The sequence below is a fragment of the Mustelus asterias genome, chromosome 2 (assembly GCF_964213995.1).
Source record: "Mustelus asterias chromosome 2, sMusAst1.hap1.1, whole genome shotgun sequence".
In the NCBI taxonomy this organism is placed as follows: domain Eukaryota; kingdom Metazoa; phylum Chordata; class Chondrichthyes; order Carcharhiniformes; family Triakidae; genus Mustelus; species Mustelus asterias.
In genome coordinates this window covers 81,870,747-81,893,931 of record NC_135802.1, presented here as the reverse complement: position 1 = coordinate 81,893,931, position 23,185 = coordinate 81,870,747, and the positions used below count along the sequence as shown (strand labels likewise).

Sequence of the window (23,185 nt, the reverse complement as noted above, 5' to 3'; positions counted from 1 at the left end):
TGGTTAAGGGTAGATTGGACCTCGGCGTGAGACACCCCTTAGTGAGAATAAGTCTACTTCAAGTTGAGAAACTGATGCTAAAGAAAGTGATAGATATGTCAAAATGCAGAAGTTGTAAAACAACAGTTAAAGCGTGTGTATGGCAGAACAGACTAGGCATTATGCTGAAGGCAGTCCAATCCAGAAGAGTTGAGAAATCACAGACAAAGGGCAAGATGTAAATATTGCAGAAGACAGCAGGAAGACACAGAAGAAGAATTGTCCAGCTTGGGGAAATAAGTGTTTTAACTGCAAGAAGCTGAATGATTTTGCAGTGTTTGACCAGAAAATAACAAAATAAGCCTGTACAGAGATCCACTGGAGAGAGATCAGCAGACAAGTCTGATGAAGAACCATATACCAAATAGGTTGGTTCAATCAAGTCTATAGGTGACAAATGGTTTGTGACTGTTACCATGATGACTACAGAAGGAAAGTATCAAGTGAACAGGTAGACACATAATGACTTTCACAGAGGTGTGTGAAGTGGCTCAACATGGCAATTTGGAAATGAAGCCCCCAAAAGTAAGGTTGTGGCTATATGATGGCACAATACTCATACGGACAAATTAGTCTAACAACTCAATGAAATGGCAAGAAGGAAGATTGAGAATTCATAGATGGGAAATGACGGCCACTCATTTCCACTGAAGCAAGTCTAAAGCTCGAGTTGGTATTCCTGAAAATGCCAATAGAGAAAAGTCATAAAATACCCCAGACAGAGAGAGAATATTCAAGTATACCACATGGTGATTGCCACCCATATCAGTACAATGAAATGTACAAGTATTTGACTTTTTGGACCTGATATTATCTATATACAAATGGCAATACAGCGGCACAGTGGTTAGCACTGCTGCCTCACAGCACCAGGGACTCGGGTTCAATTCCGGCCTTGCACGTTCTCCGTGTCTGTGTGGGTTTCCTCCGGATGCTCTGTTTTCCTCCCACAGTCCAAAGATGTGCAGGTTAGGTTGATTGGCCATAGCAAATTGTCCCTTAATGTCCCAAGATGTATAGGTTAGGGGAATTAGCAGGATAAATACATGGGGTTACGGGGATAGGGCTTGGGTAATATGCTCTGTTGGAGAATCAGTGCAGACTCAATGGGCCAAATGGCTTCCATCAGCACTGTAAAGACTCTATGACAAGTGGATGTGTTTTGTTTGACGTTATTCTTTGTTTTTAACTTTCCTTATATTTCTGGTCAGGGGACTTTCACACAGTTATCATTGTGCCATTTGTATCTGTGTCTATAATCGACTTTTTTCCTTCACTCTATCACTTTTTCGTCAGTCATTCGCTCAATTTCCCCTCTTTTTCCTATATATGTGGCAATGTCTCTCTGGTTCTGTTATATTCCTTTGCTGACAGATGCAATATCTTTGGTTTCCTATTGTTAAGGTCTAAGGAACTATCTCTAACATATTGGGCCTGTCTGATGATGGACTGAGGGTAGCTGTCTGGGAGCTGGTGCAACACGAGCAAAATAAATTGATGGTGCTTGGGGTTCAGGAATTGGAAAGGATAAGATTTTAGGTTGGTGCACAGGATGGGATGGTTTGAAACAGCAGGTGGTCGGGTTGTAGTGGGCAGCCTTGAATTTGGAAGGTATGAATGAGTAACAACATGGTTATGCATTGGAGTTCGAGAAAATATTTTCAAGGATTTGTTGCTTTGCTAGCTATTTACTAGCATTTTTAGTAAATTTAGACTTTTATAACCAAAGTGATTTTTAAATTATATTGTGCACAGGAACCTTGTTAAAAACAAGGTTACTTTCTTCCACTGACATCAATACTATACGAACTTTCTAGGGAGAGCCTAACTCCAAGAAACAACCATGTACAGAATATTCACTACAGATCCCTGTCCTAGGTGGGCCCTCGGCTCCTTAGTACAGCACTCCCAGGCACGTTAAGGCTTTCTGTCCAGTTCCTGGCAGCGGGCTTGCTCCCCACCCTCAGAGTGCTGCCAGTCAACCTGACTGGGTCCCAATTCCCCTTCCTGGCTCTTCAGCCACCCTCGGGGTTTGAAGATGGCCTAGTCTTTTGTCACACCGCCACTCGCTTGTCCTGGCTCTGCTACATTGGTTTGTAATTCTTTACTTTTCAGTGAACGGGGCATCTGAAACGATCAGTATCCTTCTGTCTCTTTAAGACATTTCCCACTGTCCAGAGAAGTTTTTTTTTTTGCTTTATCAGTCACTACTTCTTGTGGTCAACCCAGTAACAGAATCATCCACAATCCTTAACATTTAACTCGTGAACAAAATAGCCAAAAGGTGGTGCCTTCATGAATAACCTCAGCCAGTATGGGAATTGAACAAACCCTGTTGGCATCGCTCTGCATCGCAAATCAGCCATCCAGCCAACTGAGCTAACCGGCCCGTGGCAAGGTCTAGGAATGTAAGTTTACTTATTAATGTCACAATTAGGCTTACATTAACACTGCGATGAAAGTACTGTGAACGTCCCCTAGTTGCCACACTCCAGCACTTGTTTGGCTACACTGAGGGAGAATTTAGCATGGCCAATGCACCTAACCAGCATGTCTTTCAGACTGTGGGAGGAAAACGGAGCACCCGAAAGAAACCCAAGCAGACACGGGGAGAATGTGCAAACTCCACACAGACAGTGACCCAAGCTGGGAATTGAACCCAGGTCCCTGGAGCTATGAGGCAGCAGTGTTAACCACTGTGCCGCCCCAATGTGTGTATGTTCGACAAATAGTGGTGGAATCAGAATCCTTAACAGCTTTTTAAAGGAAAGTGAATACTTCAAAAGACAAATCATGTAGGACATAGAGAAAGGGGAGTGGAGTAAGGCAAGCAAGATAGCTCGTCCAGACGTATGATCAGCTAGAAAAAGAAGTCAATAATCAATGGACTGGGTAAGCAGGGAAACAGCTCCCAGAAGAGAAAGACATTAATAATTAAAAAGAATAGTGAATGTGAAAAATTAATGGCTGTGATCTCATGTGTTTACATCTTTACCACATTTACAGTTTAATATCCTAGCAGGAAAGCAGCTGTTCACATGTTCCACTGTGGTAAATCTATACTGTCTAAACTGTGGATAAAATATCTCCTTAAAAAATAAATCATAATTACAATCAAACTTGGAACTGTTTTCACAAAGTCTATTGACTTTTTTCTCCAGAAATAAAGCAAAGTAAAATGACAGTGCCACAAAAAGGTTTTGCCATAAAATAACAGCATTAATAGCATGCATCACATCCAGTAATACAGCCTCACAACACTAGCTCCTGAGCAAACACTGAATATAAGAGGAGGTGGATGCAGTAGAACTAATAAACATATTTGGAAGGCTTTCCATGGTATTCAAATCAAGGTCAGAAGACTGGTAAATGTTGTAATGGAGAACTGGAGATATAGAACAGAAGAAGGTGAGGTACAGCAGAACTTAAAAAGGATTTTATACTTCATGTATTGGGGAAAAGGGAGCCAAAATAGATCAGTAAAAACGGGACAACAAACGTGCAAAACATTATTTTTATATTCAGTCATGGGATGTGGACATCACTAGCTAGGTCAGCATTTATTGCCCATCCCAAATTTCCCTCAGCTTGTGTTATAGAAATACCCACAATGCTGTTGGAAAGGGAATTCCAAGATTTTGACACAGTGACAGTGAGGGAACATGAGACAAGAGTGCAGAGAAGTTTTGTACAGGTTGGAATTTATGGGACAGTCACCATAAAGCCTTCATAAAATCCCTACACTGCATAAGGAGGCCATTTGGCCCATCAGGTCGGCACCGACTCTCTAAAAACGTATCCCATCCAGGCTTTATCCCTGTAACCCCATGCATTAACCCCACTAATCCTCCTAATCTACACATCTTGGGACACCAAGAAGCAATTTAGTAGGGCCAATTCACCTAACTTGCACATCTTTGGACTCTTGGGAGGAACACAGTAAGAAGTCTCACAACACCAGGCTAAAGTCCAACAGGTTTATTTGGTAGCAAAAGCCACTAGCTTTCGGAGCGCTGCCCCTTCGTCAGGTGAGTGGGAGTTCGGTTCACAAACAGGGCATATAAAGACACAAACTCAATTTTACAAAATAATGGTTGGAATGCGAGTCTTTACAGGTAATCAAGTCTTAAAGGTACAGACAAGGTGAGTGGAGAGAGCGTTAAGCACAGGTTAAAAGAGATGTGTATTGTCTCCAGACAGGACAGCTAGTGAGATTTTGCAGGTCCAGGCAAGTCGTGGGGGTTACAGATAGTGTGACATGAACCCAAGATCCCGGTTGAGGCCGTCCTCATGTGTGCGGAACTTGGCTATCAGTCTGTGCTCAGCGACTCTGCGAGCTTGTGGGAGGAAACCAGAGCACCCGAAGGAATTTCTCTCAGACATGGGGAGAACATGCAAACTCCATACAGTCATCCAGGGCCGGAATTGAATTCTGGTCCCTGGCGCGAAGCAGCAGCAGTGCTAACCACTGTGCCACTATAGCAAGACATTACAAAAAAGAGAGCCAGCTTCCTTTCCTATTACAATAACCACTTTCCTGGATGAGATGCAACAGAAAACATGTAAATAACTAAGGCAAATTAATAATATTTGTAGAATAAGCAAAAACTAAGATTTGTAAAACTAATGACATTAGATTATTGAGCTTGTAATAAAAGACAATATTCAAACAGAGAGTTTAGATGATATCATAAACTGAGAATGACTTAAGCGCTCAGTGTTTGTCTGTATTTAGTGAAGATGAATGATGGACACAAGAGTGCATTACAAAGCTGCAGTATAATGTAAGAATTAAAATTATATTAACAGACAGTGAATAAACCAGTTGTTACGAAAATGTTATGATTAATAACTGGCTAGTTCCTCTTTTTACATGTCTTATTGCATTAGTAGGACATTTTAACTTGGGACAATTTACTTATGACAATCAAAATTACTGAAAGAATGGTACTGCTGCACAAGACTGCCCTATATCTCAAAGAATATATTTGGAATGAATATACAAGAACATGAAACAAGCAAGATTAAATAAGCAACAAATTCAGTTATAAAACAATTATTAACAGGCGCGACAATAATATTCTCAATTGGTTATGTTAGCTTTTTACCTTTTTTTAAAATCAACAAAGTTATTTTGACCTGCCCTTACTGATTTCTTCGATCATAGCTTTCACTCAATTTTTAAAATGCAAATGAAACAATTGCCATCTGTTTGTGTGGCAGAGAAATTATCATGTGATATCATGTATCATAGTATTATACATATTGGTGGTTACAGTTGTAGTAGTGGTTAGTCATTCAGCAAATCTGCAATACAGTAGCAATCTTCTGAAATTTCATAGGTAAATTTACTTCATAATTTTTTTAATATAAAAATAGATTGGAGTGAATTCTACTTTTGTGTTGTCCCACCTCATGTCACAACTGACTCATGTAGAGCTAAAACTGATCTCTACACAGCCTCTGTCAACGTTATTCTCAAGTCAGCCCCGAGTAGTAACAGGAGCCCAAAAATGACTAGCCTTCTTTTCCCTTCATTCTCTTTGAGAAGGGACTAAAACCTGTTCAGCATTACATAAAAACACAGCGAAGACTGACAACTCAACAGCTGGAGTAATCAACTCCAACGTGCTCTGCCATTACATTATCATGTATTGCGAATGCTATTTTAATGTATATACTTGCTTTGCTGGAGTGATAGCTGTCAGAATCCAGGCATAGTGTCAAATTCTTTGTGGCCCTGGGATAAGTTATATAATTTGGTCAAGGTCCAACTTTCACATGGTTAGGAAGCACTTACCAGGTTTCTGAACCTATGTCCATTTCCTGCACATGAAAGACTGTAAAATCTGTTTTTGACTGTGATTTTATTTAAATTAAGTTGGCTCCTATGCTTTACCTAATGTAAGCATCAGGTTTCCACATAATCCCAGGTTTAGCCATTATACTACCTGGAAACTAGTGAATTGATCTTTTCATTCCGTAGCTCATCAACATATTCAAGCATTTAAGCCTCCCGAGCAGGAGGTTTTTGTGATCATCAGATTGACATTTTTTGATTCATAAAACATTTAATTTATGGGTCTCAATTCAAACCGCACAAATCCTTTCATGGGAGGCTAAAAGATGAATAAAAGTCAGATTTAAGAAATTGCTAAGAGTTCTTGTTCTTTTTTATTTTTATAATCTCATTCTAAATACAAATAGCCACAATATTGGCACATGGGACATTTTTAAATAAAGCATGCGTGGAAGGTCTATAAATCTAATTTTGAATATATTGTATTTCATAGAAATCATAGAAACCCTACAGTGCAGAAGGAGGCCATTCGGCCCATCGAGTCTGCACCGACCACAATCCCACCCAGGCCCTACCCCCACATATTTACCCACTAATCCCTCTAACCTACGCATCCCAGGACTCTAAGGGGCAATTTTTAACCTGGCCAATCAACCTAACCCGCACATCTTTGGACTGTGGGAGGAAACCGGAGCAGACACGAGGAGAATGTGCAAACTCCACACAGACAGTGACCTGAGCCGGGAATCGAACCTGGGACCCTGGAGCTGTGAAGCAGCAGTGCTAACCACTGTGCTACCGTGCCGCCCTATTTGGTTCAATTGTGCCGTGCCGCACTATTTGGTTCAATTGTGCTTGTGAGCAGCTTTTTAAATGACTGATATTTACAATCTGCTATTTGTGAAGGGTAAAGGTTTTAAGTATGCTTTCTAACTCTGTTCAGCCTCTCAGGTACAAAGGAATGAAAAATAATTTATTGAAGCTAGTGGAGTAGAACATTAATGGATGAAAGGTGTGTATACAGATAGAGATCAATCATGATTTAATTGAATGGTGAAACAGGCACAAGGAGTTGAATGGTCTACTCCTCTTCCTAAGTCACCTCACTTGAGTGTGGGGAGATGGTGACCTCATGGTAATATCACTAGACGAGTAATCTAGAGCTCCAGGCTAATGTTCTGTGGACATGGGTTCAAATCCCACCACGATGGCTATTAGAATTAATCAATTAATTTGGAATTGAAAGATAGCTGATGACTATGAAGCTATCATTGATTGTTTTACTGTGTCCTTCCTTACTAATGTCCTTTAGGAAATGAAATCTGCTATCCTTACCCAGTCTGGCCTAAATGTTATTCCAGACCCACAGTATTGTGGTTGTCTCTTAAATGCCCTCTAAAATGGCCAAAGAAACCAATCAGTTGTGACAATTAGGTGTGGGCAATAAGTGCTCGCCATGCCAGGGAGGCCACATTCCATGAATGAATATTTTTTTTAAATGAAATGTATGCTGGAATTCTGAACAAGCTAGGAAAATTACTAAATATCTTAAGGCATTAAAAATGCTATGTGCAACCAGTAGCTCACTATCAATTTGTTATGGTACAGAAATAGTATAAATGTACAGTACATTCACAATTTTCAAACTCAACTTAAAACTCAATAGTACTATGGGATCTTTAAACATCCATCTGAGGGGACAGAGATAGATGGGGCCTCGGTTTAACATCTTATCTAAAACATGATGTGGAGATGCCGGCATTGGACTGGGGTGGGCACAGTAAGAAGTCTCTTCATCAGGAGTGATGAAGGAGCAGAGCTCCGAAAGCTCTTGATTCCAAATAAACCTGTTGGACTTTAACCTGGTATTGGGAGACTCTTACTGTGCCCATCTGAAACATGGCACCTCTGACAGGGTAGCACTCCCTCAAAACTGCACTGGACTATCAACCTTGATTTTTGTGTTCATGTCCTGACTAACGCTAAACATTTAACTGTTTGGAAATAGAATATTACTATTTATTCAAATGTCAAAATTGTTATGAGTATTTGGCTATGCCAGCTGCAACAGATATATGTAATTTTGATGAGTGGAAGTCCTGGCTGCATGTTTCAATTAAGAAGCCAGCCATCAAAGCAAAAGCAGCCAGTATGAATAAATAAAAAAACAATTATTCACTGCCCTCAACTGAGGAAGCCACATGGTACTTCGGTAGTTTTGTAGTCAGAGAGAAGTTTTCATATATTACATAAAATATGTAGCTACAACTTATGATTTTGGAGTTACATCATAACAGCGTTTCTTAGCACAAATTTGGATTCTATGTGTGTGTGTATATGTATATATATTATGCACAAGCCAATGGGTTAGAGGTGAGACAGGACTCTCAGCAGACAGGCTGGTTTGCAGCAAAGATTATTTGTTCAGCAAGCAGTCTATTTAAAAGGAGGCCCTACAAACTACAATAAACAGATACTTAAACTACATCAATTTCTTCTAATAAATAGTGGTTTCTTCAGCAAAATGCTGTGAATGAAGGATAGTTATCTGCAAAACATATGGGCAAAAATCAATCCTGGTTATGTACATCAATGCAGGTTGACTGGGGAACTACACAATCATCCACATTCTAACCAGTAATATGAAGTTTCCTATACTTTACTTCAACGATGTGTCTTAATCCCAAGCTTTTGGAATAGGAAGGCCTGCATTCTATCTGGAGTCAGTTAAGATGTTGGGGGGGGTGAGATGCAATCTAGGGTTAGGGTTCGTACCAAAGGGTAAAATTTGAATTAATCCTTATGTATGCTTGCACTCTGTTCAAACAAAGTTACCCAAATATTTCTATTGAACATATGGGCCGGAACTTTTCAGTTGTTCACACCAGCAGGATCTTCTGGTCCCACCAATGGTGCACCCCCACCGTGGGTTTCCCTGTGGCATGGGGTGGGATCAATGGAAAATCCCATTGTAAGTGGTGAGACCAGAAAGTCCCACTGCTAGCCAATGGCACGTCGCCTCCTGCTACGAGAAACACACCAGGGGATGCCAGAAAATCCCACCCATAGTCTGATACATTGGATTTTTCATCGAAAAATGTATTACTTCACATAACCACAGTAAACTGAATCTTGCACATGTCTAACCAATGCACTAACTTGTCTGAAGTATTTTAGAGTTCTCTTTGTCATTTACCAAACCCTTACTTTTGAGTTAAGTGAAAATGCTGGAAAAACTCAGGTCTGGCAGCGTCATAGCCGTATGACTTAAAGGATGAAGAAAGTTGACTCAGCAGTGGCCGTTAGTGCTTCCAACTCTTCTCCAATACTAGCAGCAATTGCTTCTAAAATCCCTATGCTAAATTTGTCAAATACTACTTGTCATTGACATTTTGTTTCTATTTCAATCTCATTCCCTTGTGGCTCCACACCTCAATTTTTCAGTTTCCATATCCCTTGCTTTGCAGTCCTATTGTGTTCCTAAAAAAAAATCGGGGAGCTGAATGAAAGAATGAAAATTACTTTCCCATAAGAAAACCTGTATGGAGGGTGGATTACTTTCCTGGCCTGTATTTTTTTTTAAAACATTAAAAACCAGTTGGTTGCCTTGAACCTGCTGAACTGCTCCTTTCCCAACCCTCCCTCCACATGCCACCTTTATTGTGTCCCTCCTTCTCGCCATCCCTCTCTCACCTGCTCCCAGCTTTCCTCCTCCAAAGCCTCATTGTTTATCGCTTGCCATCTCACTCTCAAGCACTCACTGTGAACAAGGGCTAAGAGAGGAGCAACAAGGGGGTGGGGGAGGTGGTGGGTGCGGGGGGGGGGGGGGGGGGGGGGAGGGGGGGTGGCAGTATGAGAAGTCAGGGAGAGTTGCAGTGAAGAGAGTCAGAGAGAGTGGGGGCGGGGGGGGGGGGGGGGGGGAGGAAGTGATAATTTGCAGGGTTAGGATAGGAATGGTGAGCAGGAGGGTGAGAGAGGAAAGAAGCAGCTTGTTTTTAAAAGACAGCTTGTGCAATAATAACTAAAATAAAAATGGAGGCAGTGCTATTCAGGGAATGTTCATAATCTACAAACCGCACTGAAAAAAAAAACACATTATTAGGCAAGAAAAGTGCTTCGTAGCTGTCAAACTTTTCCCACCATATTTTCCAACACTTTTTTTGGGGATGTGGACTATTGGAAGCAGGTCCCACGTCGTCACGCTGGTGGGGCAGAGTCTTTCAGCGCCCACTCCGCCAGCAACATTGGCCTTCCAGAAGATTGCCAAAATCTAGCAGCACTAAAAATATAAACAAAGAGCTCCCCAGCCACTCCCTCACCCCAACACAGACAAAGGAACACTCCCCCACCATGGATCTCTCCAGAGAAAGTCATTCTTCCCCTCCCCAGCACTACCCTGGCACTGCCTCCCAAGAGCCAGGGAAGCAGTGTTAAGGTACTTCCCAAGCACGTCCCTCTCCCCCAGGGACTGTACTTATCTGTGTTCCCTGAGTGGGTTTCCTTCGTTCAAGTTGCTCCAGACCTGTTATAAACATTGCCGATGTGACAGTGGTTAGGGACCGGATCAAAACTCCAGGCAGTTAGCCTAGACCCTAGCTTTATTTGATTTTGGCATTAGGATGAGCACAAGTTGTTTCACTCCAGGTATGATTCAACTGACACACGAGGAAGTTTTATCAAAACAAACTTTATTTAAGAACACAGAATATAACGAAAAGAATTGCCGTAACTTTTACCAAGTAAAATACTTAAAGATGACAAAGTATAATTCTTAATAGCTATCCATCTCTTTGGTTCCAATCAATGTAAGCAACATTCCCCATACAGACAAACCCCACTTCATAAACAATTAGCACCAAAAAGCAGATCAGCTCATAAGAATGCTAGATTTCCAGCCTTTTAACCCCTCTGGACAGACCCTCTGGACAGATATGGAAAGGAACCTGCCTTCTGACTCCCCTACAGCAGTTTCCAGAGAAGGACATATCCTCAAACAGCAGAATTTTACAGAAATAAACCCAGTCTCTGAAAGATCCCAATCTCCAGACCTCAGAGACTTTGAAGCTATTTATTCTTTTTACAGCTCCCAAAAAGCAACTGAGCTGGGTCCCTCTCTAAGCTCAGCCCCACCCATCACTTGATATTACTGTCCATCAACCTAATCAAGCGCTACTCTGCAAAACCTCAGGAGAAAACACTAAAATAACAGAACAGCATTAGGCCAGATTAAAACAAATGTTCTAGCAATTAAGACCAGTCGTGCTGCTGCAATAACAACAGAGGCTGTCCGATGCAGACAAAATGGCACTGATAATAAAACAAACTGCTAAACAGATCCTGCACATCAAACAAATACATTTCTTAAAGATACAGTGTCATCACACAGTGGAGATCCCAATATGGGGGGGATATAGTGGGGAAGGTGGGACCTGGGCAGGACTGGGACTGATGTCCTAGGGGGAGTGCTTGCTAGAGCAGTTGAGGAGGGTTTAAACTAATATGCAAGGGGGATGGGAACCTATGTAAGGAGTCAGAGAAGGAGGGAGCAAGGACAAAATGTAGGGAGAAGGTTCCAACTACATCAAAAATCAGCAATAAAGTTAAAAGGAAGAACTCAGGAGATGTTGTTAATGGAAGTGTTAGAATTCAAAAAGGTAAAAACTAGCATAAGGGCACTTTATCTGAATGCTCGTAGCATTCAAAACGATCTGAAGACATTCAAAACATCTGGATATAAATTGTCCCATTGGTAAGACGCAGCATGGGTTTATGAAGGGCAGGTCGTGTTTGACTAATTTGGTGGAATTCTTTGAGAACATTACATGTGCAGTGGACAATGGGGAACCTGTGGATGTGGTGTATCTGGATTTCCAGAAGGCATTTGACAAGGTGCCGCACCAAAGACTGCTACATAAGATAAAGGTGCACGGTGTTACGGGTAATGTATTAGTATGGATAGAGGATTGGTTAACTAACAGAAAGCAAAGAGTGGGGATAAATGGGTGTATTCCTGGTTGGCAGTGACTAGTGGTGTGCCTCAAGGATCAGTGTTGGGACCGCAATTGTTTACGATTTACACAGATGTTTTGGAGTTGGGGACCAAGTGTGGTGTGTCAAAATTCGCAGATGACACTAAGACGAGTGGCAGAGCAAAGTGTGCAGAGGACGCTGAAAGTCTGCAAAGGGATATAGATAGTCTAAATGAGTGGGCGAGGGTCTGGCAGATGGAGTACAATGTTGGTAAATGTGAGGTCATCCATATGAGGTAGGAATAACAGCAAAATGGACTATTATTTAAATGGTAAAAAATTGCAGCATGCTGCTGTGCAGAGGGCTCTGGGTGTCCTTGTGCAAGAATCACAAGGAGTTGGTTTGCAGGTGTAGCAGGTAATTAAGAAGGGAAATGGAATTTTGTCCTTCATTGCTAGAGGGATGGAGTTTAAAAACAGCAAGGTTATGTTGCAGCTGTATAGGGTGCTGGTGAGGCCACACCTGGAGTACTGTGTACAGTTTGGTCTCCTTACTTGAGAAAGGATATACTGGCACTGGAGGGGGTGCAGAGGAGATTCACTAGGTTGATTCCAGAGTTGAGAGGGTTGACTTATGAGGAGAGACTGAGTAGACTGGGGCTATACTCACTGGAATTCAGAAGAATGAGGGGAGATCTTATAGAAACATATAAGATTATGAAGGGAGTAGATAAGATAGAAGCAGGGAAGTTGTTTTCACTGGTAGGTGAAACTAGAACTAGGTGGCATGGCCTCAAAATAAGGGGGAGCAGATTTAGGACTGAGTTGAGGAGGAACTTCTTCACCCAAAGGGTTGTGAATCTGTGGAATTCCCTGCCCAGTGAAGCAGTTGAGGCTACCTCATTGAATGTTTTTAAGGCAAGGATAGATAAATTTTTGAACAGTAAAGGAATTAAGGGTTATGGTGAGCGGGCGGGTAAGTGGAGCTGAGTCCACAAAAAGATCAGCCGTGATCTTATTGAATGCCAGAGCAGGCTCGAGGGGCCAGATGGCCTACTCCTGCTCCTAGTTCTTATGTTCTTAAGCCCGCTAATTATATTAAATTTATTTAAATAGGGTTCCCATCACTGCATAGCGGGAACCCCATTATGTCACCGGCAAGCGGGGGGGGGGGGGGGGGCGGATGAATGCGTTGCAAGGTCTTGTTGGCGCGCATCTTGTTTTCAGCCTCTTGCTGGATTTTGTGCCCCCATAGTCATTTGCACCCGTAGCAAACAGGGGCACAAAATCCCGCTCTGTATTATTTTCATGTTACACAATCACAAGGTGGCTTAAAGCTGTTCACTACAATATTTGTAACATTGGCAATATTTCATTTTGCAGATGCATTTTAAAATAATTGATATATCTGTTACCTCTGAAGATCAAAATATCATGGCAGGAGAATACAGACATTTATTTTATTAGTTGCGAAATGTAACAAAATATGAACCACATACATGAACCAGAGCCCTGAAATGTTAACTCAGTTTTCTCCACAGACGCTGCCAAACTTACTGAGGACTGTAATTCCAGCAATATGTTTATATTTCAGACTTCCAGCATCCACAATACTTTGATTTTGGATGAACCACATACAGTAGGTAATAATACTACAGTTTATATATATTCTAATATGTTGTGCATTTGATTTCCCTGATTGTTTTCAAAGTGATAACTTTTTAAAAATGTAAATGAGTAATTATACCAATGTGAAAAAATTGAGGAATCATGTGGTGATCTGAAATCAAAAACGGAATTCATTTTATTTTGGAGTACCAGTTAAGACATACAGAACAGGTATAATGTATCACAGTCTTGCTGCAATTGGATATCTGAGGAAAGCAAAGCCTGAATGCAGTGTCAATTTTATTAATTGCCCAATCTATAAGCAGAAATTCCTACATATTTGTGTTATAGATCACACGTTTCCTTCTTCAATGACATCCATCTTTAGCAGTTTACAGAAATGACTTGCTGCTGAAGGTAAAGTACTAATGGTGAATAATAATAAAACACTACTTTGCGCAATATTAGAAATATAAACAGCCCAATGCTGCCTCTGCAGCAATACCAGTCTGTGAATAATAACAACAAACATATAGCATTCTGGAGGGCAGTGTATCCCTAAACAATAAAATAACTCATAAACAATAAAATAACTCATTAACAATAAAATTCAGTGGATGTTAGCAGGCTTCTATTATAAAGATCGAAGGTAGAATTGCAAACTTGTATTTTTTCCTGTACAAATCACTAAACAGCAACTCAACAAGGACAAACCAGAACAGCATTTATTGAGCTTTTAGTTATGATCCATAACAATATAGTTTTACAAGCGATAGGAAATATATGCCCCATGCATATCATAAACAGTGTACGATCAATTTAAATCAATAGTTTCAGGAGAACTGTAAATAAAAATGTAAATGAGTAATTATATCAATGTCATTAAACCAAGGAATCATGTCATGATCGGAAATCCTATTATTAATTTTATTTTAATGCAGTTCTGGTTAAGACATACGGGTATAATGCATCACAATCTTGCTGAAATTGGATATCTGAGGAACGCAAAGCTCAATACAGTGTCAAAAAATTAGACCAATGTTATGAAACTGAGGAATCACGTTGTGATCTGAAATTCAAAACAGAACTAATTTTAGCCCTGTGAAAATAGATAGGTCTCTACGAACTGGTCAAAAAGATGGAGACCAAGAATCCTTGTTGCATGACCTCAAAATGTTACAACACATTTTAAGGCTTTTAAAATATTTACTTTGATGTTAAATATTAACTTATAAAATACAGTAACTTTTTATTTAGGCAAATACAGCAATCAATTTGCACACAGCAGAAAAGTAATGGGATGAAAGACAAGTTAATCTATTAGCGAGCATTCTGGGAGTGAACTCAGCTATTTGAAGAGTTGCCATGGGATCTTTTACCTGAGCAGTCAAACGGAGCCTTAATTTACCATCGCGACAGAAAGACGGCCTCTCAGGTAAGTCATACTACTGAGCAAGAACAGCATTAAATTGTCAGTTTGAATCAAGTCCTGGAATGGAACTTCAACCCACAATCTACTGAGTGCCATTAAGCTAAACAGAGACTAGCAGTGGAAAGTTTATAGATATCCCCATAGTTTAATACATGCAAATGATTCATTTAGAGTTAACTCCAGATATCAGTCTGCATACAAGCAGCAAGGTGACAGATGATGAATTGCTTGGGATAGAGATGTAAAAGCATAATTCTGTATACATTTTTGGACTGAAGGAGGCTTCTTGGCAGGTCATAACAACTCTATAGTGTTGATCTAGCAATAATAGGAAGGCAGATTCTTAATTGAATGGGTGCAAACTGAGAGAGGTGGATACTCAACCAGATCTTGGTGTCCTCATGCATCAGTCACTGACAGTAAGCCGACAGGTACATGCAGCAGGCAGTAAAGGCGACAAATGGTATGTTGACCTTCACTGCAAGAGAATTTGGCCATAGGAATGGGGATGTTTTACTGCAATTGTATAGGGCACTGGTGAGGCCACACCTGGAATACCGTGTGCAGTTTTGGTGTCCTTAGCGCAGGAAGAATGTCCTTGCTATAGAGGGAGTGCAGCGAATGTTTACCAGACTGACTCCTGGGATGGCAGGTTTGTCATATGAGGAGAGACTAAGGCGGTTGGATTATATTCATTGGAGTTTAGAAGAATGAGAGGGGATCTCATAGAAACTTATAAAACTCTAACAGGATAGAAAGAATGTTCCTGATGGTGGGGGAGTCCAGAACTAGGGGTTATTGTTTGAGGATGAGGGGTAAATCCTTTAGGACTGAGGTGAAGAGAAATTTCTTCACCCAGAATGGGGAGTCTGTGGGATTCACGACCACAGAAAATAGCTGAGGCCAAAATATTGTGTGATTTCAAGAAGAAATTAGATACAACTCTTGGGGCTAAAGGGATCAAGGGATATTGGGGAGGGGGGGGGGATCAGGATATTGAATATGATCAGTCATGATCAAAATGAATGGCGGAGCAGGCTCAAAGGGCTGAATAAAACAAAGAACAAAGAAAAGTACAGCACAGGAACAGGCCCTTCAACCCTCCAAGCCTGTGCTGATTACGATGCCCTGACTAAACTAAAAAAAAACCTTCTGCCCTTACTCAGACCATATCCCTCTATTCCCTCCCTATTCATGCACCCATCAGGTGCCTCTTAAATGTTGTTAATGTGTCTGCTTCCACCACCTCCTTTGGCAGTGTTCCAGGCATCCACCATTCTGTGAAAAATTTCCCCCATACATCTCTCAAACTTTCCCCCTCTCACCTTGAACCTGTGCCCCCTTGTAATTGACACTTCCACCCTCGGAAAAAGCCTCTGACTATCCACTCTGTCTATGCCTCTCATAATTTTGTAGACCTCTGTCAGGTTTCCCCTCAGCCTCCGTCTTTCCAGTGAATGGCCTACTCCTCCTTGTATTTTCTAGGTTTCTATGATCTGATTGTGACCTTGAGGGCCCTAGCCACATCCAATAATTGGAAAATATATATTTTTCATGGGACGTGGGCATTGCTGCCAAGGCCAGCATTTGTTCCCATCCCTACACATGCTAGTCAGTGTTGTGGGGGGATGAGTTCATAGGCCCTTGTTTACAGACAGAAGAATGAACAACCTGGAACCTTCCCCTCAAAGCCAAATTTATCTCAGTACGGTGATCTTTTGAAATGATGTAGACCACTAAATCCAGTGCTCCTAAGAGAAGGAACCTTTCCCTGTAGTATGCAACTGCCAGGGTCACTTTGAATACCAGGAGAACTTGGGTATGTGCAATTAAGAGCGGACCCAATGAAAAACTGATGGGGAGAAGGAAGGGGCGTCGATGGACAGAGGGGAAGATAAATGTGCAAGAATGTGGAATGAGAAGCCAGAAATATGTATTTGGGACGGGAGAAGCTGAAAGCAGAAATTGTGAGGAAGATGGTGGTGAAATAAAGAGAATGAATCCGGAATAGTGAGAGGAAAGGCTAATGTAAAAAAAAAGGAAAAAAGGGGAAAAAAAATCAAAGCAGGAAAAATGCTGGAGGGAAATGAGATGAAGCAAGGAAAATTACAAGAGAAAGGGGTAAAAGCTAAGAGCAATGCTTTTGGGGGCAAGAGGCCAGGAGTGAGGTTTTTGAAAGAGAAAACAGGAGCAGTTCTTTGGGGCAAGAGAAGGAAGGAGTACAAGTATTAATTAAGATTAATTGGGGAGAGCAAGTGCCAATATTAACAAGGGGTTAGAGAGGCAATATTTCAACTGCAGGTGGGGCCAAAGAGCTTTTCATCACTGCACCATTATATCCTTTGTTTTACTAAGTGTAAGGTAACAAATAATTTGGAGATGCTGGTTGCTAATGCAGTAAAGACTAATTATCCCTCATGTAATCTAATCCTCTAGGACTACCACATCTTTTTTGTTCACTTATTCCCCACCCAACACCCACCTCATGCTTACATAAGTACTTGGTTCACATGGCATGGTGTTGCTTGTGGTTTGCTTCTCAGGTGTCATTGCCTTGGCTGTATAAATATCCAGGATTGCTTTCCTGTCACACAACTTGGAACTCTCTGAAATTTTCTGCAACAACTCTATCCACAAGTTTTATCCTTACCTCCAGCAGATGGTCAAACATCAACTTTTGACTGTTCTCCAGCTGGTGGGTGACCAAAGATAGCACCCTCACTTCAGGAACCATCCCTATAATCTGTACAGTGCAAACTGCCTCCAACTCTTTCTCAAGTTCAATAACTTTGTACCTGAGGGTTACGTATAAACACTTATTCCATCTATCATTGTCCTGGAGACTCGATTTCCAGTACCTCCCACATCAGGTTACATTCTGATGAAATGTTAATTGTTCCTCTCTCTCCACAGATGCGATCAGACCTGCTAAGCACTTCAGCATTTTCAGTCTTTATGTCAGGTTGTCAGCATCCATTGTATTTTTTTTTGCTTAAGTTCCATTGTGTAGTTGCCACTGTCTACATTAAACATCTTTTTAATATGTGTTCATGGGATGTGGGTGTCACTGGCTAGGCCAGCATTTATTGCTCATCTCTAATTGCCCTTGAAGGGGCAGTTGGGAGTCAACCAACCACATTGCTGTTGATCTAGAATCACATGTAGGCCAGACCAGGTAAGGATGACAGATTTCCTTCCCTAAAGGACATTTGTGAACCAGATGGGTTTTTTAATGACAATTGATAACGATCATTGGACTTTTATATTAGATATTTATTAAATTCAATTTAATCATTAGCAGAGCATGACTGCGAATTACTAGCCCAGTGACAATGCCACTAGGCTATCACCTCCCCATAGTTAGCATCATATAATCCTTCAGACAACTTAGAAGTTTATTCAAATGCTGTCCCCGCTGTCCTCTATAATAAATTGGCTGACAAACTACAAAATAACAAAAGCTTCAAACCAACTAGACATCAAAAGTAAACTCAACTTCTGTTAAAAATTTTCTCAATCTGCTGTCCTCGCACAATCTTGCTACTTTAAACAACATTAGACTTGATTGCTTCAGTTGAAAAGTTCACACAGGAACACATTCAGTGGACTAAATGACTTCCTTCTGTGATTCTATAAAGTCATACTGTAATACAGATTGGAGGAAGAAATGTTACCTCAACAAAGCTCAATTCAGGAATAGCTGAAGAGTCGAGTGTCATGTGAGTTGGAGAAATTGAACTAATAAACAAAGACAAAATATTTTCAATCTGAAGGAAGAGGGACGATTATTGTTTCAAACTCAAGACAAAGAGGTCAAAATAAAAATTAAGTTATTTGTTAGAAACTTGACTTTACACATTCTTTTCAAATAAAGGACCAAACTTTCCATTCTCCAGATCTTCAAAGGGCAGACATACGTCTGAAGATGTGCATCGGGACTCTGTTGAAGTCTGACATGAAGACCCACATAGGAATTGCCCAGGAAATTTAAAATTCCAATGGACAATTCTCCTACTTCACTCTGTGAAATTCTCTGACTCTGAGCTGGGGTTGGAGACTTGAGGCAGTGCTGTTGTCAGGCAGATTAAAACTTAGTCTAACATCTGGGTAACTGACCTCTACCATCCCTCCAAAACACTTCCCATCCCCCAACTATCCCCACCACAACTACCTCCTTCACCAGCTAACTAATTCCCAACCTGACCACCCCTTCCCCTAAAGGGTAACCAGATTACCCTTTCCCCAGCAACAACTACTCCTGGCCACACAATTATACCACCCACCAGACTAGACATCACCCCTGCAGCCCAAGCCGATTAACCCCCTGACCCGATCGACTACCCACTCATCTACCCATCTACTCCATCCACTTATCTATTCACCCACTCATGAACATGCAAAGACCAGACCTTTAAACTTACTATACTGCAGTAGGCTGCCGTAAAAAGGAAGCATGTCTCATCTTCCCCCAAACTCTGCTTTGCTTCAGCTGAGTTCTCCAAGGGTCACCGAACCAAGCATTTCTGTGAAAGCGGGATTGGAATATTCCAGAATAAATGGGGAGCAGTGTTCAAGTGAAGGAATTTATGGGCACAATGGCAATCCACTCATGTAATATTTCATGTTGTTCAACATTAGCAGAACTGTAAGCATTCCTATGGTTTATCTAAGGAAGGGTCTAAGCTTTGGATGATGTTTCTTGTTGTAGACTTTAAGTAATATTTTTACTTGCAACTACGGCACAGTAGATAAGCACACTAAGAAGTCTCACAACATCAGGTTAAAGTCCAACAGGTTTATTTGGTAGCACAAGCCGCAAGTTTTCAGAGCGCTACTGCGACCAAATAAACCTGTTGGACTTTAACCTGGTGTTGAGGCTTCTTACTGTGTTTACCCCAGTTCAACGTCTGCATCTCCACATCACAGTAGATAAGAACATAGGAAGTAGGAGCAGGGACAGACCATATAGTCTGCTGAGCCTGTCTGCCATTCAATATTATCATAGTCAATCTTTGGCCTCAACTCCACTTTCCTGCCCACTCTCCAGATCTCTTGATTCCTGAGGGGACCAAGAATGTTTATCTCAGTAGAATAAATTATGGTGCACTCACAACCCTCGGTGGTACAGAATTTCAAAGATTCACAACCCTTTGAGTGACTCAGTTTCTCCTCATCGCAGTCCTAAATGATCAGCTCCTTATCATGAGGCTGTGCCTCCAGCAACCACCCCCCCCCCCCCCCCCCAATTGCTCTGGACAACTTCAGTGCCTATTTTCTCAAGCCCCTTCGGAATCTTTTATGTTTCAATAAGATCACTTCTGATTCTTCTAAACTCCAGAGAATGTAGGCCCAATTTACATGCATTGGAGGCAGTGTAGCAAAGGTGCATGTCCTTCCTTAAATAAGACATCCAGAATTGTGCACAGTATTCCAGGTGCTGTCTCAGCAAAGAGCTTTACAATTACAGCAATATTTCCTTCATGTACTCCAAACCCTTTGTAATAAAGGACAACATTTCCTTTCCAAATTGCTTGATCAATCTGTATGCTAACTTCCTATAATAGATTCCAACAATTTTCCTGGCAATGTCAGGCTAACTGGCCCAAGTTCATCATTTTCTTCCTTCTCTGTCTTGTGTAACAGTGTTACATATATATGCTCATCATTCAAGGGAATTTTTGAAAATAATAATCAGCACATCCACCCACCATCTCTAGTTATCTCTTTTAGAACCCTAGGATGTAGGCCATCAGGTCCTGGAGATTTGTTAGACTTTAGTCTCTTAAATTGCTTTTTCTGCTGATATGGATTACCTTAATTTCCGCAGTCTTATTAGCTTTTGGGTTACCCTCTATTACTGGTGTGTAACTTGTGTCTGATATAAAATTAGGAAATTAATTTCCTGAATGCATTATACTGCGAATTGTGTTCTGCATGCTAATCAGATAAAAACAGGTTAGACACAAGTGCATTGAAATTGTTATAAAGTGAATATAAATTAAGTGAAAACCTATGAGATAATCTTGGAATCCATTTTGTCTAGGAACCCTTTATTTGTCAGAGTCATTACAAAGTCTTTGGCTGGGATTTGCTGACCCCTTTACAGACAGCACAGGAAGTAGAAAGGTGCACAATTTCCCAAAACATGGGAAAATGACAGAATGGAGTTTTGATGTCATCACACCAGGTGCAAATTTTGGAAGGGTTGCAAGACATGTCACATTAAAATGGGCTGGGAATAAAGGATCTATTCCAATTTTGTATAAAGTGCAAAGGGCCACAAAGCTTCAGAGCCCAGCAGGTATATCAAAGCAGCAGATCGGGTCAGTGCTGTATTTGGCAACTTTCAGATGAGGCAGCATACCCACACAGGAAGGCTAGAGAGCTCAGCCAGAGCATACTGCAGTGATGAAGGGGGAGTTCAGCTGCAGGGACTTTGCTGTTGAGCCTCCAAAGTGTCATTTCATTGCTGGTACTTGGATGGATTGATAGGGGGCTTAGAGCAGATGATGCTCAGTGGTTGGAAGAGGTTTGGGAGAGCCTGGCACATGAGACCCAAAATGCTCACCTGCCATGGACATTATCCACTTAAGGGAAGGTTCCACCAGGGAGGAGGAACACCTGACAGGGAGGGAAGAGGCATCCACAGAGATCCAGACAGCAGGAATCTCATGGGTCACTGTGGAGAAACGCAAGGAGGCCACAGAGGAGACTGCAAGAAAGGTCCAGCATAAAAGTGACGGCAAACTGTAGCAAGGTGTCCAGAGGACATGCTACCTCCAGATGTCGGTGTGGCAGTGTTGCTGAAGATTGCGCCTCTCCCGAGAGACTGTCACAGATCATTGTATCTTAATGTTGGACAAGTTGAGATTTACTGGTATTGGTGGTCACTCTAATGCTAGCGAAGGTCACCGAGACCCTGAACTTCTAAGTCTCTGGTTCATTCCAGGGGTCCATTAATGTGTGGTATACCCACGAGCCTTCAAGGTTGGATTCTTAGTGGTAAGAGCTACCCACTAAAGAATCGGCTACTTGCTCCAGCAAGGAACCTTAGGACAGAAGTAAAGGAGAAATACAATACCAGCTACACGGCAACCCAAGCCACTATCAAGTGGATCATAGGTCACCCAAAATGAGATTCAGGTGTTTGAATCATTCCTGTCAGCCCACTAATGTGCCTCAGCATAAGTGTCTCATATTATGATGGTCTGCTAGCACTTTATTCAACTTAGCATTGCAGTGAGAAGAGGCCCTGGCCAATCTAGATAAAGCGCACAATGATGGTGAAACTGATAACCAGCCATAAAATCCCTAAAGACAAAAGGGACTGCATGAAAGGTGCAATGGAGGCACTCATACATACACACAATTCAGATGACTCTTCCAACCTTATCCTTCCAAGCAAACAAAATGGCCATGATCACCTCCACAACAGCTGTTTACCTCAGACTCCTATGCTCAGTAACATTCTACACTTCTGCATGGTCAATTTGATAGCCACAGGCACCATGATCCCTACCAAACAGCCCTTCGATGTAGGGTACTCACACATTTCCAGTAATAGGTGGAATCACAAACATAACCCAGAACACCTTTATTATAAACAAAAGCAGTCACAAATAGTAACTTCTAAGGAATCTAATCACCCATGAATCCCAAATGGATCTGGCACGTTTCCTTAATCCTTTTACAAGTGCGCCTAATTATTTCTCCATCTTCACTGCCAGTTACAATGGAGGGAAGCTGCTGACATCATCCCAAGCCACAAGGCGATGCTGGCAGTAATCATCTGACCGCATGAGGCTTGAAAAGACCCCACATGCTAACAGGTGCGGGAATTTCCTCTGTTGTTGTGGCAACTTGAGGCATTGGTGTCACTGGCAGTGGGGCTGATGAGCCACTATCAACATTTGGAGCACCAAGAAGAGTCCCCAGATATGAAAGACAACCACTCGCCTTGTCACTGTAGAAATTGAGCTCTAGGTAAAGGCATTGCATGTGGGTAAGCATACGTCTCCAGTATCCACCGACTGGTCTACATCTGGATCATCATGAGAGTCACCAATTTCTTAGTGGAGGAGGACTTGTGCAGACAAGTGAAAATAGTAGCACTGATGATGTGGATGGATTCCTTCATTGTCCAAGCCAGGGTGCACATACCCTCCAATATCTCTGCCACATCTTCACACACCCACACTGTACATCAAGCATCTGCCACCTTACCCATGATTCCAGAGGCCCATCATTAATCTTTCCCAAGTAGTCCAGAGGAGAATCTGCAGGTAGTCATGACTGGTGAGGTCAACAGAATTTTCCTTCTACCATGCCAACACATGA

The 23,185-nt window shown here is 41.6% G+C and overlaps 1 protein-coding gene across 3 annotated transcripts in view; it reads right to left on the bottom strand.

Moving 5' to 3' along the window:
- umad1 (UBAP1-MVB12-associated (UMA) domain containing 1) overlaps window positions 1-23,185 on the bottom strand; it is a 102,734-nt gene that overhangs the window by 46,606 nt on the left and 32,943 nt on the right. The window lies entirely within an intron of this gene.